A 16,639-nucleotide genomic window follows, 5' to 3' on the forward strand; every position below is an offset into this window, starting at 1 on the left:
TGTATGATATATATATATATATATATGTATGTAAGATATATAGATATGTATGATATATATATATGTATGTAGGATATAATATATGTATGTAGGATATATATATATATATATATATGTATGTAGGATATATATATGTATGTAGTTATATATATATATATATATATATATATATATATGTATGTGATATATATATATATATGTATGTAGGATATATATATATATATGTATGTAGGATATATATATATATATGTATGTAGGATATATATATATATGTATGTAGGATATATATATATATATGTATGTAGGATATATATATATATATGTATGTAGGATATATATATATGTATGTAGGATATATATATATATGTATGTAGGATATATATATATATGTATGTAGGATATATATATATATGTATGTAGGATATATATATATATATGTATGTAGGTTTATATATTAATATATATATGTATGTAGGATATATATATATATGTATGTAGGATATATATATATATGTATGTAGGATATATATATATATATATATGTATGTAGGATATATATATGTATGTAGGATATATATATATATGTATGTAGGATATATATATATATATGTATGTAGGATATATATATATATGTATGTAGGATATATATATATATATGTATGTAGGATATATATATATATATGTATGTAGGATATATATATATATATGTATGTAGGGTATATATATATATATATATGTATGTAGGGTATATATATATATATGTATGTAGGATATATATATATATGTATGTAGGATATATATATATATATGTATGTAGGATATATATATATATATGTATGTAGGATATATATATATATATGTATGTAGGGTATATATATATATATATGTATGTAGGATATATATATATATATGTATGTAGGATATATATATATATATGTATGTAGGATATATATATATATATGTATGTAGGATATATATATATATATGTATGTAGGATATATATATATATGTATGTAGGATATATATATATATATGTATGTAGGATATATATATATATATATATGTATGTAGGATATATATATGTATGTAGGATATATATATGTATGTAGGATATATATATATATGTATGTAGGATATATATATATATGTATGTAGGATATATATATATATGTATGTAGGATATATATATATATATGTATGTAGGATATATATATATATATGTATGTAGGATATATATATATATATGTATGTAGGGTATATATATATATATATATGTATGTAGGGTATATATATATATATGTATGTAGGATATATATATATATGTATGTAGGATATATATATATATGTATGTAGGATATATATATATATGTATGTAGGATATATATATATATGTATGTAGGATATATATATGTATGTAGGATATATATATATATGTATGTAGAATATATATATATATATATATGTATGTAGGATATATATATATGTGTATGTAGGATATATATATATATGTGTATGTAGGATATATATATGTGTATGTAGGATATATATATATGTATGTAGAATATTTATATATATATGTATGTAGGATATATATATATATATGTATGTAGGATGTATATATATATATATGTGTAGGATATATATATGTAGGATATATATATATATATATATGTAGGATATATATGTATATATGTATGTAGGATATATATATATGTATGTAGGATATATATATATATATACATGTATGTAGGATATATATATATATATATATATGTATGTAGGATATATGTATGTATGTAGGATATATGTATGTATGTAGGATATATATATATATGTATGTATGATATATATATGTATGTATGTATGATATACATATACATGTATGTAGGATATATATATATATATATATATATATATATGTATGTAGGATATATGTATGTATGTAGGATATATGTATGTATGTAGGATATATATGTATGTATGTAGGATATATATATGTATGTATGATATATATATGTATGTATGTATGATATACATATACATGTATGTAGGATATATATATATATATATATATGTATGTAGGATATATATATATGTATGTATGTAGGATATATATATATATATATATGTATGTATGTAGGATATGTATGTATGTAGGATATATATATATGTATGTATGTAGGATATATATATATGTATGTATGTAGGATATATATATATATATATATATGTATGTAGGATATATATATATATATATATGTATGTAGGATATATATATATATATATGTATGTAGGATATATATATATATATATGTATGTAGGATATATATATATATATATATATGTATGTATGTAGGATATATATATATATGTATGTATGTAGGATATATATATATATGTATGTAGGATATATATATATATATATATATATATATATATCCTACATACATATATATATATATATCCTACATACATATATATAGATATATAGATATATATATATCCCACATACATATATACATATCCTACATACATATCCTACATACATATCCTACATACATATATATATGTATGTAGGATATATATATATATGTATGTAGGATATGTATGTAGGATATATATATATGTATGTAGGATATATATATATATATATATATATATATATATATATATATGTAGGATATATATATATATATGTATGTAGGATATATATATATATATATATATATATATATATATATATATATATATATATATATATATATATATGTAGGATATATATATATATGTAGGATATATATATATATGTAGGATATATATATATATATGTATGTAGGATATATATATATATGTATGTAGGATATATATATATATGCATGTAGGATTTATATATATATATATATTTGTATATATGTAGGATATATATATATGTGTGTGTAAGTAATGTATAAATATATATATAGGCATTTAATGTATAGAAATATTATATATCTATGTAATCTATATAAATATATATATATATGTGATGTATATAAATATATATATATGTAATGTATATAAATATATATATATGTAATGTATATAAATATTTATATATATATATGTAATGTATATAAATATATATTTAATGTGTATAAATATATATATGTAATGTATATAAATATGTATATATGTAATGTATATAAATAGTTATATATATATGTAATGGATATAAATATATATTTAATGTGTATAAATATATATATGTAATGTATATAAATATATATATATATGTAATGTATATGAATATATATATATATATATGTAATGTATCTGAATATATATATATGTGTGTGTAATCCTGAAGGATTAAAAACAAGACCTTCCAAAGGGCGAATGAACTCTTTATCTGGGTCAACGGCCAACTAGCACCATGTATATTTGTGTGCGTGCATATGTGTATTGGGGTAAAGAGGGCTCCCGTAAGCCGTGGTGAAGGCAACCTTTCTAGAAGCAAATCTCTTATTTAAAAAAACCATAAAGCGGAAGACCAGTACCCGCAGACATTTGGGCTCATTGATTTTAAATGTCTGAGGGAGTGGCACTCGTCTGAGAAGACGTTGCAATCATCATCATCATCATATATGTGTAATGTATATGAATATATATATATATTTATCTATGTAATGTATATGAATACATATATATATGTAATGTATATGAATATATTATGTAATGTATATATATATATATATATAAAAATGTAATGTATATATATATATGTAATGTATATGAATGTATATATATATATATATATAAATGTAATGTATATATATATGTAATGTATATGAATGTATATATATATATATAAATATAATGTATATATATGTAATGTATATGACTATATATATGTATGTAATGTATAATAATATTTATATATGTATGCATGTAATGTATATTGATATATGTATGTATCTAATGTATATAGATATTGATATATGTATGCATATAAATATTTATATATGTATGTATGTAATGTATATAAATATTTATATATATATATGTATGTATGTAATGTATATAAATATTTATATATATGTATATATGTATGTAATGTATATAAATATTTATATATATGTATATATGTATGTAATGTATATAAATATTTATATATATGTATATATGTATGTAATGTATATAAATATTTATATATATGTATATATGTATGTAATGTATATAAATATTTGTATATATGTATGTAATGTATATAAATATTTGTATATATGTATATAATGTATATAAATATTTATATATATTTATAATGTATATAAATATTTGTGTATATATATATATATGTATGTAATGCATATGAATGTTTATATGTATGTAACGTATATAAATATTTATGTATATATATATATATATATGTAATGCATATGAATGTTTATGTATATGTATGTAATGTATATGAATGTATATATATATATTTATGTAATGTATATGAATGTTTATATATATATGTATGTTATGTATATGAATGTTTATATATATATCTAGATATGTAATGTATATGAATGTTTATATATATATATATTTATGTAATATATATGGATATTTATATGTATGTAATGTATATAGATGTTTATACATATGTATGCAATGTATATATAATCTATATGTATGTATCTTTACATATATATTGTTGCATGATTATATGTATGTTTATTTGTATATAGGTATATAATGTATATATGTATATGTATGTAATGTATACATATATTTATGTATGTAATGAATATATATCCGCTTGTATATGTATGTAATGTGTATATATATATGTTTATATATGTATGTAATGTGTATATATATATGTGTGTATGTAATGTGTGTATATATATTTATGTAATGTATATATATATATATGTATATGTATATAATGTGTTATATATCTATATGTAATGTGTATATATATGTTTATATATGTATGTAATTTATATATATACGGTTATATATTTTTATATATATTAATGTAATATATATATATATATATATATATATGTAGTTAACGTATACAATTTTTTTTTGTATATGTGTATCATGTATATATATATATATATATATATGTATACATGTGTGTGTGTGTTTTCATATACGTATGTGCGTGTAATCTATATAAGTATATAATGTATTTTATATTTATATAATGTGTATGTTTATATTTATCTATGTATACAGGATGTGCATGTTCATATATATGAATAGTGTATGTGTATGCTTTTATCTATAATTATATAATGTATATGTATGTTACTTTTTATATATGCATATAGTTTATGTAAATGTTCAAATGTATATAATTTATGTGTATATTTATATATATGTGGATAGTGTATGTGATTTTTTGTGTATTTAATGTATTTGTACGTTTATATACTTGTGTATTTCATATTTATCTGTGTGTATATAATGTAGGTAGATGATAAAATATATTTATGTTTCATCCATATATATATAGATAATATGTATATATTGCAGAATTTATGTTTGAGTTTTGTCATGTATTATTTACACATTATTTTGTGTACACTTTTTCCCTACTTTGTACCTTATATATATATATATATATATATATATATATATATATATATATATATATATATAATGTGTGTGTTTGTGTGCGTATATATATATATATATATATATATATATATATATATATATATATATATATAATGTCTGTGTGCGTGTATATATATATATATATATATATATATATATATATATATATATATATATTGATCTGGCAAAATAACTATTGGACAATCTCTAATAGTTTCCTTTCTTTTCTCTTTTTTTTCTATATCATTTCATTTGTTTTGAAAGTTTTATTTTCTGTTTTTTATTCCTCTATGTCTTGGGATACTGTCTTACCTCATCTTCTAAACGGTTGGAAGTTATTTAGAGATCATACAAGATTTTTTCCTGACTCGCGCTGCTTTATATGTTGCTGTTAGTTTCAAAAGAAATTTCTGTATTTATTTAGACCCCTTTTTTCTTTCTTATTTCACTATTATTATTATTATTATTATTATTATTATTATTATTATTATTATTATTATTGCTATTGTTGTATTGAATATACTCCAAATCCCCTCTGCTCCAAAAGAAAAACTCCTGCCAAGAGGCAATTTTCATTGTAATTGATCTTATCAAAAATTCAATGTTGGATTTCATTTATTTACTTGTCTTTTTGCTTCCAATATTTTCTGCTTGTCTGGTTTTGTGTTGTCATATCGTTCCGAAACCAAAAACGTGTTTTGTAGTGTGTTTGTCTTTGACTGTCAAATTTGGGGTCATTCATCCCTAAAAGGAAAAAGAAATCTTAATCTGTGACTGTCTTTACAATGTCTTCAGTCTGTTCTTTTTATCTTTTATTTTTTTATCTTTTTTTTTTTTTCAACACAGCAGGTTACAAGGAGGAAAATTTATTTAATTCTTTCTTTATTTATTTAAATTTTTACTACTAACATCTGATCTGAAGCAAAAAAAAAGACCCCCCCTTCTCCATAAAAACACCCCACAGAAAAAATTTAAAATAGTGTGTTTTTTCTGTTCCCTAATTTTCTCATAATTGAAGCTAATATAATAATATATATTTTTTTTTTATCCAGGAGCATGATATTTAAATACAGTAGCAGTTATTATTATTAATTCATATATTAAATATTTACACCATTGACTGTTATAGAGAAACTTCAATAGCTAAAATATAACAACAAGGTTATCTCCCCTGTTATTCAAAATATCAAAAAGTGTACAATTCTTAATAAGAACAATTGATAAACTAATAAAGAAACTTAAGCAAAACTTGTTTGGTCCTCTGATTTTGGACCATAAATTGGTTGAATTAGATAACTCGATTGATTATAGGAAAATAAATAAAATAGGAATAATTGAAATGTTTTCATTATCTTTACTAAAATAATTTTAAACAGATTTAACTATTATAAATCGTTTTTCTTTATACTTTATTTCATATACTAATATTTACTTTAAGGAAATACAAACAAATCAAGAAAAATACCTTAAAAATATACACTCATGTTCTGGTACTCAATGAATATCAAATCCAAAATAATATCTGATTAATTTTTAGGAAGTAAAATATTCTAAAATATCATTTTTATAAGAATTATTTTTAAATATTTGAATTATTTTTTTATTTTATGAATTAAAGAAAATCGTTCAGAAGATGAAAAAGACAACAGGGGAGGTAATACACAACTTTCCTCTAATCAAGGTCATAAAAAGACAAATATATTTATTGCATTTGTTCTTGCTTTTGCTTAATCTCATCTCTTGTGGTGCCGCCTTATTGGTGACAATGTTAAAGAGATAGAGAGAAAAGGAGGGAGAGCAATTTTTAAATGACCCTGATCATTGAAAAGCGCTGTTTTTCCACTCAGATTAATCTGACTTTGTGTGAAACATTTTGCTTATACCAGTAGGCTTACTGATCAAAGTATAAGTGCAGGAAAAAGCACATGTAAAAATATATAAATTGACAAATAAACCAATGAAAACATATCTATCTTTCAAGTTCTTCTCTTTTAATAAAAGTTTAGTAAAACATTTAGGTCTTGGATGTACTAATATCATGTAAAAAGATTGTTTTCCTTTTAGCAGAACAAATAAACCAATAATAATTGACCTTTGCCTTTAAACGTAAAAACAAGTAATTACATTATATATGCTTGTTTTAAGATTTCAAAATAATTTTAGAATTACGAAATATTATCAAGTATGTCCATGCAGTTTGATGATGTATAGAAGCGATGCTTGGCCAGTGAGGTGTGAAGACATGCATTGCATGGAGAGAACTATGAGAATTATATGAGATGTGTAATATGAGTCTTAGAAGTAGGCTTGGATCTGTGAGCTCAGAGAAATATTAAATCTGGACAATATATAGAGAAGTGTGCAGAAAAGGAAACAATGTTGGGTGCTTCTATATTAAAATAACATAAAAATATTGAATTTCAAACAAAAAAAGATTGTACCTACATCACGTCGCAAATAGTTACATATCCAAAACTTACAGAAACAATAAGCTAGAAAAATAATAATTAATGAAAAACAGTTTTCGATAAAGCTTAGATGAGGAATAAAATTTGTCCGACATTTTGACATAAGCAACAGAACTTAATTATCTCTCCTGTCAACTTATCTTTTTTTTTAGTAACTCTAACATAGTGATTTCGTTTCATTCCACAAATTTCTGTTTTAATTAATAATTATTTGTGTATCTTATCGTTTTTCGTAATTTTTTGGATATGTTACTACTTGAGACTTGGTAATTATGTAGGTACCATTTGGTTCATTTGAAATTCAATATTTTTTTTTGTTATTATAATATAGAAGCACTTAATGTTTTTATGGTCATTTTGATTGAAATGATGAATTAAGTGTTATTGAATTAGTGGATGGAGTCTTGTCCAGAGATAGGTTAGTTCTAAAACCCACTTAACATATGCCTGCATATAAAATGGATGTTAAGCAGAATATCATGATGCTGGGGCATTTGGATAAATTTGTGATGAATAAAAATTTAAAAAAAAAAAAATGTTTGGCATAATATTTGCATCATTGCCTTTGAAATTCATAAGAAGAATAAAATAAAACTGACCTTTGTTTACTTTCGACAGTCTTGTAACTCTCGTTTCCCTTATTTTTTCCTTTATTCTTCATAATCCCTGAGCGATGTTTTTGACAAAAGAGGAAGAATTGCTGTTTTCTGGGCCGGAATCTATCCATATAGATATATATCATTGACTAGTTTTGATCTTGAAGTAGTATTTTTTGCTCCTTATATAAAGTGGCTTCATGTCCTGTGCTCCTTACATGAAGTGGCTTCATGTTCCATTAAAATAAAAAGTTATTTAAAAGCTATTAAACTATCAAATATAAAGTAACTTTTGGCTTTAATTAAAGTTTTCTCGTGACCTCATAAGAGTCCGAAAGAAAAACGCACCTCGGTAATTAGAGGACGTAAAATATCTGGACAAAAAAACTAATACAACAAAAGAAGAGTGTGGATATACATCAGTTTGACTGCCACGGGTATACAACTCGTGCATAATTGTGTACTTAATATTTATAAAAAATATTTAGTACAAATATTAAATGAGTATTAAATATTACACAAGGCCAAAATTGGGGGATGGGAGATAATTTTCACCTAACTAATATTGGTTAACTTAACCAGACTCCTTCACCAAAACAAAAATACGCAATAAATAACCTACTTAAAATTCAATATGACAATAATGTGGGGAGTCGGAGAATAAACATTTTATATACAAAAATAAATGAACCGTGTGCTAACACTGAGACATATTCTCTGTCTTTATAATAAGTGGAAGAGTTCATTATTATCCGTAGGGTGGACACACTACAAGTTTAAAGGCAAATGTCAAGTATAATGGTTCAATTGTGCTCCTAAATTAAGGAAAAAATATGAATTTTCGACTTTGTACCTGTTATATCAATGAAATAAAAATTTAATTTGCTTTTAAATAATTTTAAGAATACTCCTTCCTTTCTTAAACATATAGCAGGAGATACTTCTATATCTCCTTCACTTTTCCTCTTTGATTTCAAATGATGGAGGTTTAATTTTAAAGTATGCCGTATAAATTTCCAAATTTTATCACATTACTGCAATAACAATATAGATTGAACTAATAAATATTCAATCATTTAATTTTAAAACATGTTTAGCATAATATTATCTGTTTTGAGAATATTTTCTTAAAATCGTCAATTTTCATTTTCTCTTCATAAAACTTGTTTATGTTTAAGCATATTGTGATAATGTGTTTGCTTTATTGAACATTATCGTCATGCTATGATGCTTTTTTATGAAGTGTTTTTCAGACTATGGAAAAGTGCAGTATGGTGCCTGGTCTTAACAGTTTAACCATTCTCCATTCTTACATTATTTTATTTATATCGTTTTGTATATATATAGTGGACATGTATAGACGTTAGGTGTATTTTTTTGTTTGTTTTTTTTATCATATTTATAAGATTTTGGTTCTTTTTATGACATTTAGGATAATTTTGTTTTTTGTTTTTGTTTTTATCATATCTATGGATTTTTTTTTTGTTGGATGACATTTAGAGCAATTTTGTGCTTTTATTTTTTATCACATTTATGGATATTTGTTCTTTTTATCACCTTTGTTTCTATTTATATTATTTGGGGGGAATGTTTTGTTCGTTTTATGCCATTTAGATTAATTCTTTTTGTTTAATTTATCAAATTTTTGTTCTATTTATATCTGGAAATAATTTTTTTGTCCTTTATATCATAGTTTTTGTTTTTTTATTCAAATTTCTTTTGTTTTGCTTTTGTTCGTGTTTGTCATGTTTTGAGATTTTGTTGTTTTTGTATTCTATTTGGGAATTTATTTTATTCTCATATTATGTTGATTTTTCCTTTCTTTTATCATATTTTTTTTTTGTTATCACTTTCACTGTAAACAAACATTGTTTTCTTTTTCTTTTTTCTTTGTCTCAAAACCCAATAATAAATAAGAAAGAAATATTCAAAAATAAATTGATCTAATATTTTAATAAGTGTTTGATGAATAAGATATTTTTAATATAAGTGGGTTATTTCGAGCAATTTGTCTCATAATATCTTTCAACAAAGACTCATCAGACTCATCAGATCAATTTTCGTCTGATGATTGTTAATGGAAAGAAAAATTTGAGAGACAAATTGACTAAAATAAACTTGTGTATATTAAATAAATTTTTACTTCTTATATTACATCATTTTAATGATTATATTACACAATTTTTAATGCTTATATTACATTATTTTAATGCTTATATTACATTATTTTAATGCTTATATTACACAGTTGTTAATGCTTACTTTACATAATTTCTATGTTTATATTACACAATTTTATGCTTATATTTAATAATTAAATATTTAATAATTTTTAGTGCTAAATATTAAAATGGGACTCATAGTTCGTTGTTGACTGGAACATAATTTTATTGATATCTTTGATAAAATTATTCTCATCTGCATTTTAATATTAAAGAATATTTGCCATTTAAATAGAATTTAAAAAACCGACAATTAAATTAAAAATAAATTAATATTCTTAAAGGCAAACCAAAGAACTTTGGAATGTTTATAATCTTCTAAAAGAATGTAGAATTATTTCGGCCTACATTTACTGTATTTCTTGATTTTGTTAATCTTCACTTTTATGCAGTTCATTTTGATTTTATTGTGTGGGAAGACTTGTTGTAACTCAGATTCGTTTTATTTTTTACTAGTGAACAATCACTGGCTTTGACTCGCGTGCAAACTCATAATGAGTGAGAAATTATGATAAAATATAAAGAGATGTTTAATCTTGACAACTTTTTTCTTTGGAGCTATTACATTCTTTTCAGATATTTAAAACTTTAACACACGACAGAATTAGATGTATTAACACACCACTGGTCAGTATTACAAAAGAACTCATAAATACTTTAGCACACCACAGAGTTAGATGTGTTAGCACATCACTAGTGAACATTTTTATTGGATCTTCATGAGAAAATATTGAATAGTTAACACTCTATAACTCATTAATCCTCCAAAAGACAACACATAATTGACATAAAATGCATTAAAATGAAATTTGTTACCTAACCCATTTAGTTTTAAGGTTTGTAATATCTTTTATTTCATACTTTTTTCTATAACATCTGTTCTATCAGCAATCGATGCTTACAATTAATGGACTCCATTAAATTCGATTTTCGATAAGACAGATTTTATAGAATAAAAAATATGAAATAAAAATGTTATAAATGTTAAAATTAGACTGGTTCGAGAATATTATAATGCATTTTATATAAATAATGTGTTTTTCTTTGCTTTTTGTTTATGAGTTATCGAGTGTTGGCTATTCTGTACCTTTGCTGTTCTTGAAATTTGCATCATGTGTCCCAGACAGAATGCCAATTCTACTGGGACTGAACGATGCGGCAGTACCAAACATGGTGGGCATAAACATGGTGGGGGTGGTCACGAATTTGAAAGACACATTTATGCTTTGTGAGTCTGACATGTGGAAACGTTGGACAAGAAAGGAATAACGGAAAGGACAAAAAAAACAATAAATAGAAAATAAAAAATGAATAAATGATTCATTATTGATTTGTGCGATTGAAACAGATGTTTTTATTAGTAATCAGGAAGTTGCGTGTGTGTGTGCGCGCGCGCACGTGCGTGTGTGTTTCTCTCTTTGTTTTATTTTACTTGAGTCGAAGTTCTCAGAAATCAAGGGGCCCACTACCTGGGGCTAACACTTGAACTCTATATGAGATACATAGATATTCGAATGTTCCATTAACGTTCTTTATCTCTCAAACACTGAGTTAGTAAAGAAACTGAGAACATAATTTTCCTCTTCCCAATTAACCAATTTCATATGTTGTAGTATATCTTTCGTTTTGGTTTCTTGATCTTACTGGATTCCAGGACAACAATTTATCTAGTCTGGTGAAGTATCCAGCTTTGTGTTATTACTTGAAGTAACATCACTTGGAGAAGATGCACTATTCCTCGTAAAAGCTAATGTAAGTTAGCCATAGTGAGGAGATATTATTTGAGCAGCGAATACTATGTGATTTTGAATATTTGGTCAGGGTTTACTTCTCGGAAAACGTATCCTCATGCCAGGTTGTTCTGGCAAACCCCTATACAGAGAGACCTTAGGAACTCAAGGATAGTGTCTAGTAGGCATGTGTGTGTTTGTGCTATGGTAGATCGTATTGTCACAGAGTAGCATCTTTATGCTTCATTTACAAGTAATTCCACAGAATGTATTCTGATGAATCTACTGAAATTGTACTTTCTTTCTTTCTTTTATTAGGGTAGGCTATTGCTTTATCAAGGCTTGAAAATCACTGGAGAATAAGGGTTAATGAGTGTTAGTTGGCCAGTGAGGCAACACCGTGATTATCGGTAATGGTGGAGCTTGGGTAGTGTTTACTTATTTAAGAGGACGACTCAACAGGAACTTGTCCACATTAGACTTGAAAACGGCCATATCATATAGTCAGCTAGAAAGCAATCGCGTGGTATTGTGTTCCACAGATGGATAGTTCTGGAAAGAAACATTGCTCCTGGAATTTACATTTAGTTTCATTAAAAAGAAAAACCGCACGGTTATGAGTGCTTATGACGTCATGACGTTGCAAAATGAGCTTTTTAAACGTGTGCGTGACTTGTGAACAGTTTAAGAAAAACATGGAATTCCTTTCACTAGCTTTATTTTTTTTTGTAAAGGCACTTTTTTCATTGGCTTTATTTTTTTTGTAAAGACACTTTACTGTTTTTTTTTTTTTTTTGTAAAGGCACTTTCAGATATGTATTAAACATAATTTTCTGTGGGTAGTAGTGTGAGGATTTGGTAATTGTATCGGAATCAGAAAATATATTGGGATCATCCCATTACTACTAGTTAGTGGATTGCTGCTCAGCATATGTGCTGCGCCGTTGAGTCGTCTTACTCTCCAATCGTATAAATGTGATTTGGTACAAATAATTTCATTCTATAATTTCTTGTTCCATATGTTTCCTCAAATCATTGTCAGGCACGTTTTCATCTATTTTCTTTTAATGGTTAAAAATTAGGTTAATCGTGGACTGTTTTCATCAATTTTCTTTAAGTACTAGCAGGCTTCCTGGCGTCGCCCAGTCGTAAAATGCACATAAATATTATATTTTAATTAATATAGATTTCTTATTTATTATTAACAGTAATACCATAAGTATTAAACATAATGTTAAATTCCTTTGAAAAAAATTAAGTAAGAAACGGAAAGAAACTGAGACATGTGTATGTGAGTATTATGTTTTTTTCTAAGCAGTTCACTTCTTAAAAGTGAAAAAAAAATACTTGAGCTAAAATCGAAACCAAAACCTAAAGATAGTAAGTCAAGTACGATAACCATTAGATCAGCTTGCCACGTTCTCTAAAAAGTGTTTTCAAACTTAGTTAGTTTAACATAAAGAAGCTGTCATGTTTCACATAGCGCATGTGCAGTTGTAAAACAGTTGACAAACAGATAAAAATCCGATGCCCCCCCCCCAAGAACCAACTTTTCAATTTTGACCCTCTAGCAGCCTTTTCTTCTGGATAAAAACAAATTAAAAAGTTTTCTACATGTCTGAATACCCTATATACCAAATTTCAAGTTTATAGATAAAAAATTTGTTGAGTATGTAGGTTGAAAAGTGTCCACACACACACACACACACACACACACACACACACACACACACACACACATTCTCACTTTTATAGATATGAAGATATACCCGGCGTTGCCTGGTATTAAACATGATGTAAAATTCCTTAATAAAAATGAAGTAAGAAATGGAAAGAAACTTAGACATGTGCATGTGAGTTTTATGTTTTTTTTTTCTAAACAGTTCACATCTTGTAACTAAAAAAAAATACTTGAGCTGAAATAGAAACCAAAGACACTAAGTCAAGTACGATAACCATTACGCCAGCTTGCCGTGATCTTTAAAAAGTGTTTTCAAACCTCGTGAAACAGTTGACAAACAGATAAAAATCTGATGACCTCTCCCCCCCCAATTCCTAATTTTTCAAATTTGACCCCTTAGCAGCTCGTTTTTCTGGATGAAAATTAATTAAAAAGTTTTCCACGTGTCTGCATATCCTATATACCAAATTTCAAGTCTGCAGATCAAAAATTCGTTGAGTATATAGGTTGAGAAGTGCCCACATACACACACACACACACACATTCTCACTTTTATAGATGTATAGATAGATTTAATGACTATCATTTACCAACTGTTAAAAGAAGCATCTATAATGATGGAATGTTGCATGTGAACATAATAACGTGAAATACGCTTACAGAAGTCAAATAGATGATAGCTAATGGCTAATAATTTGTTAATGTTAATTTGTTAGACACTTGAAAATTTCGTGACTGGTCTTCCAATTAATTTGATTAATTGTGAGATATATACCATACAAATTGGTGGTACAAAAATAAACATTTTTAAAAAATGCTGTTTGTATGTACCTAATTTTTTCCGCCATTTTGAATATCACTCAAAATTTTTTTTTTTTTTCACAAAATTAATAAAAAACCTTTACCATCCAAGGACTTCACACTATCCTGAACATATCAGAACCTAGCTTGCTGGTGATTATTATTTATTTTTATCTAAAAAATAAATAAATGAATAAAATATAAAAATTAATAGATACTTGTTACCGTTGTCTCAATATTACCTCCTCTGTTTGTTTTTGTTTCTTCTTTCACTTTTCCGGGTTTCTGCATTCCTCTCGGCTTTTCCAATCTCTCATATATTAAAAATAGATAAAATTCTAGAAGTTATCTACATTATATATGTTCTCTTTGGAGAAGTCAGTCTCTGTGATCTTGTCGGACAGGATTTCATTTAATGTCTTGCTCCATTTTTCAAACTTTGAGTAGTAGTAGTAGTAGAAAAACAAAAGTACCTTTCACTGCACAACAAACCATATTCGTGCTTTTAAGTCTATTATTTTCCTGCTTTTTCTTGTTGTTGCTACAAATGATGGATAGAGAGTGGGTCAGGACCTTGTTTTATCAAAGTCTGATGGCTGACCCTGGTTGGCTTCTGCCATGACTAGAGTGCCGTTTCCAGAGATAGGAAGGTTTATACCATTGTTTACCTTTTCCCGCCTGGTGTATAAACGAGTTGAGGGGCCCTTTTTATCCTGGGTGCCGGCCTGCCAGTATGTATTTTTGTTTTTATTCATATTTTTATAGGAGTTCCTCTATGTGATAAAGATATGTATGAAAAACACTCCTCTGTAAAAAAAAAACTTTTCTCATCAATATGCTTAAGACTTATTGATATATTATCTGCAGACAATAAGTGCATTATGCTGCATTGTTGTATGCGGTTGCAACCCTTTTGTACTTATGTCTATGTGAATGAATGCAAAAAAGTTCGATACACAAGTTTGTATCTTCAATTTTGAGTCAAAATTATTCGATACATTGATTTCTTTTTTAAAAGGGTTTTGTTTTCTCAAGTTGAAAATGTAGGAATAGTGCCATTATAAACCGAACTTTCTGCTATGAATAGATTCTTACAAAAGTCTACGTGATTTTCTTATATATTCTGCAATTTACATCATTCCTACTTTTTCGGAAGAATCGAAATTACCATTTTCCAAAAAGAGCTAATATATATATATATATATATATATATATATATAAACTGCATTTTTGTAAATTTCGTTTCCAAAAATCTTTTTATCTTAAAAGAATAAATGTTGGTTTTCAGTTCAATTAAAAAAAACTTCTCGGTCTTCAAGTTTGGATAAAAGTGTAGTATAGGTTAATAGAAGTTGCGCAATTGTGTGTATGAAAAGGAGTTGATTATGCATATCGTTTTCTGCTTGAGACTAGTGGACGCAGTAAATTATCCTTTTAGCAAGTCAATCTATTTTTAGTCGCGTGCAAGCGACTTTATAAGTCACTCCGTCGGTCTGTCCGTAACACTTTTGTGCTTGGCCTTTTTGGTTAAGATCAAAGGTCT

General features: G+C 25.3%; 1 protein-coding gene across 1 annotated transcript in view; it reads left to right on the forward strand.

Annotated features, from left to right (window-relative positions):
* LOC145248803 (uncharacterized) overlaps positions 1-16,639 on the forward strand; it is a 2,668,808-nt gene that overhangs the window by 2,104,931 nt on the left and 547,238 nt on the right. The window lies entirely within an intron of this gene.

The sequence above is a fragment of the Euprymna scolopes genome, chromosome 27 (genome assembly GCF_053919585.1).
Source record: "Euprymna scolopes isolate OS-2025 chromosome 27, ASM5391958v1, whole genome shotgun sequence".
NCBI lineage: Eukaryota > Metazoa > Mollusca > Cephalopoda > Sepiida > Sepiolidae > Euprymna > Euprymna scolopes.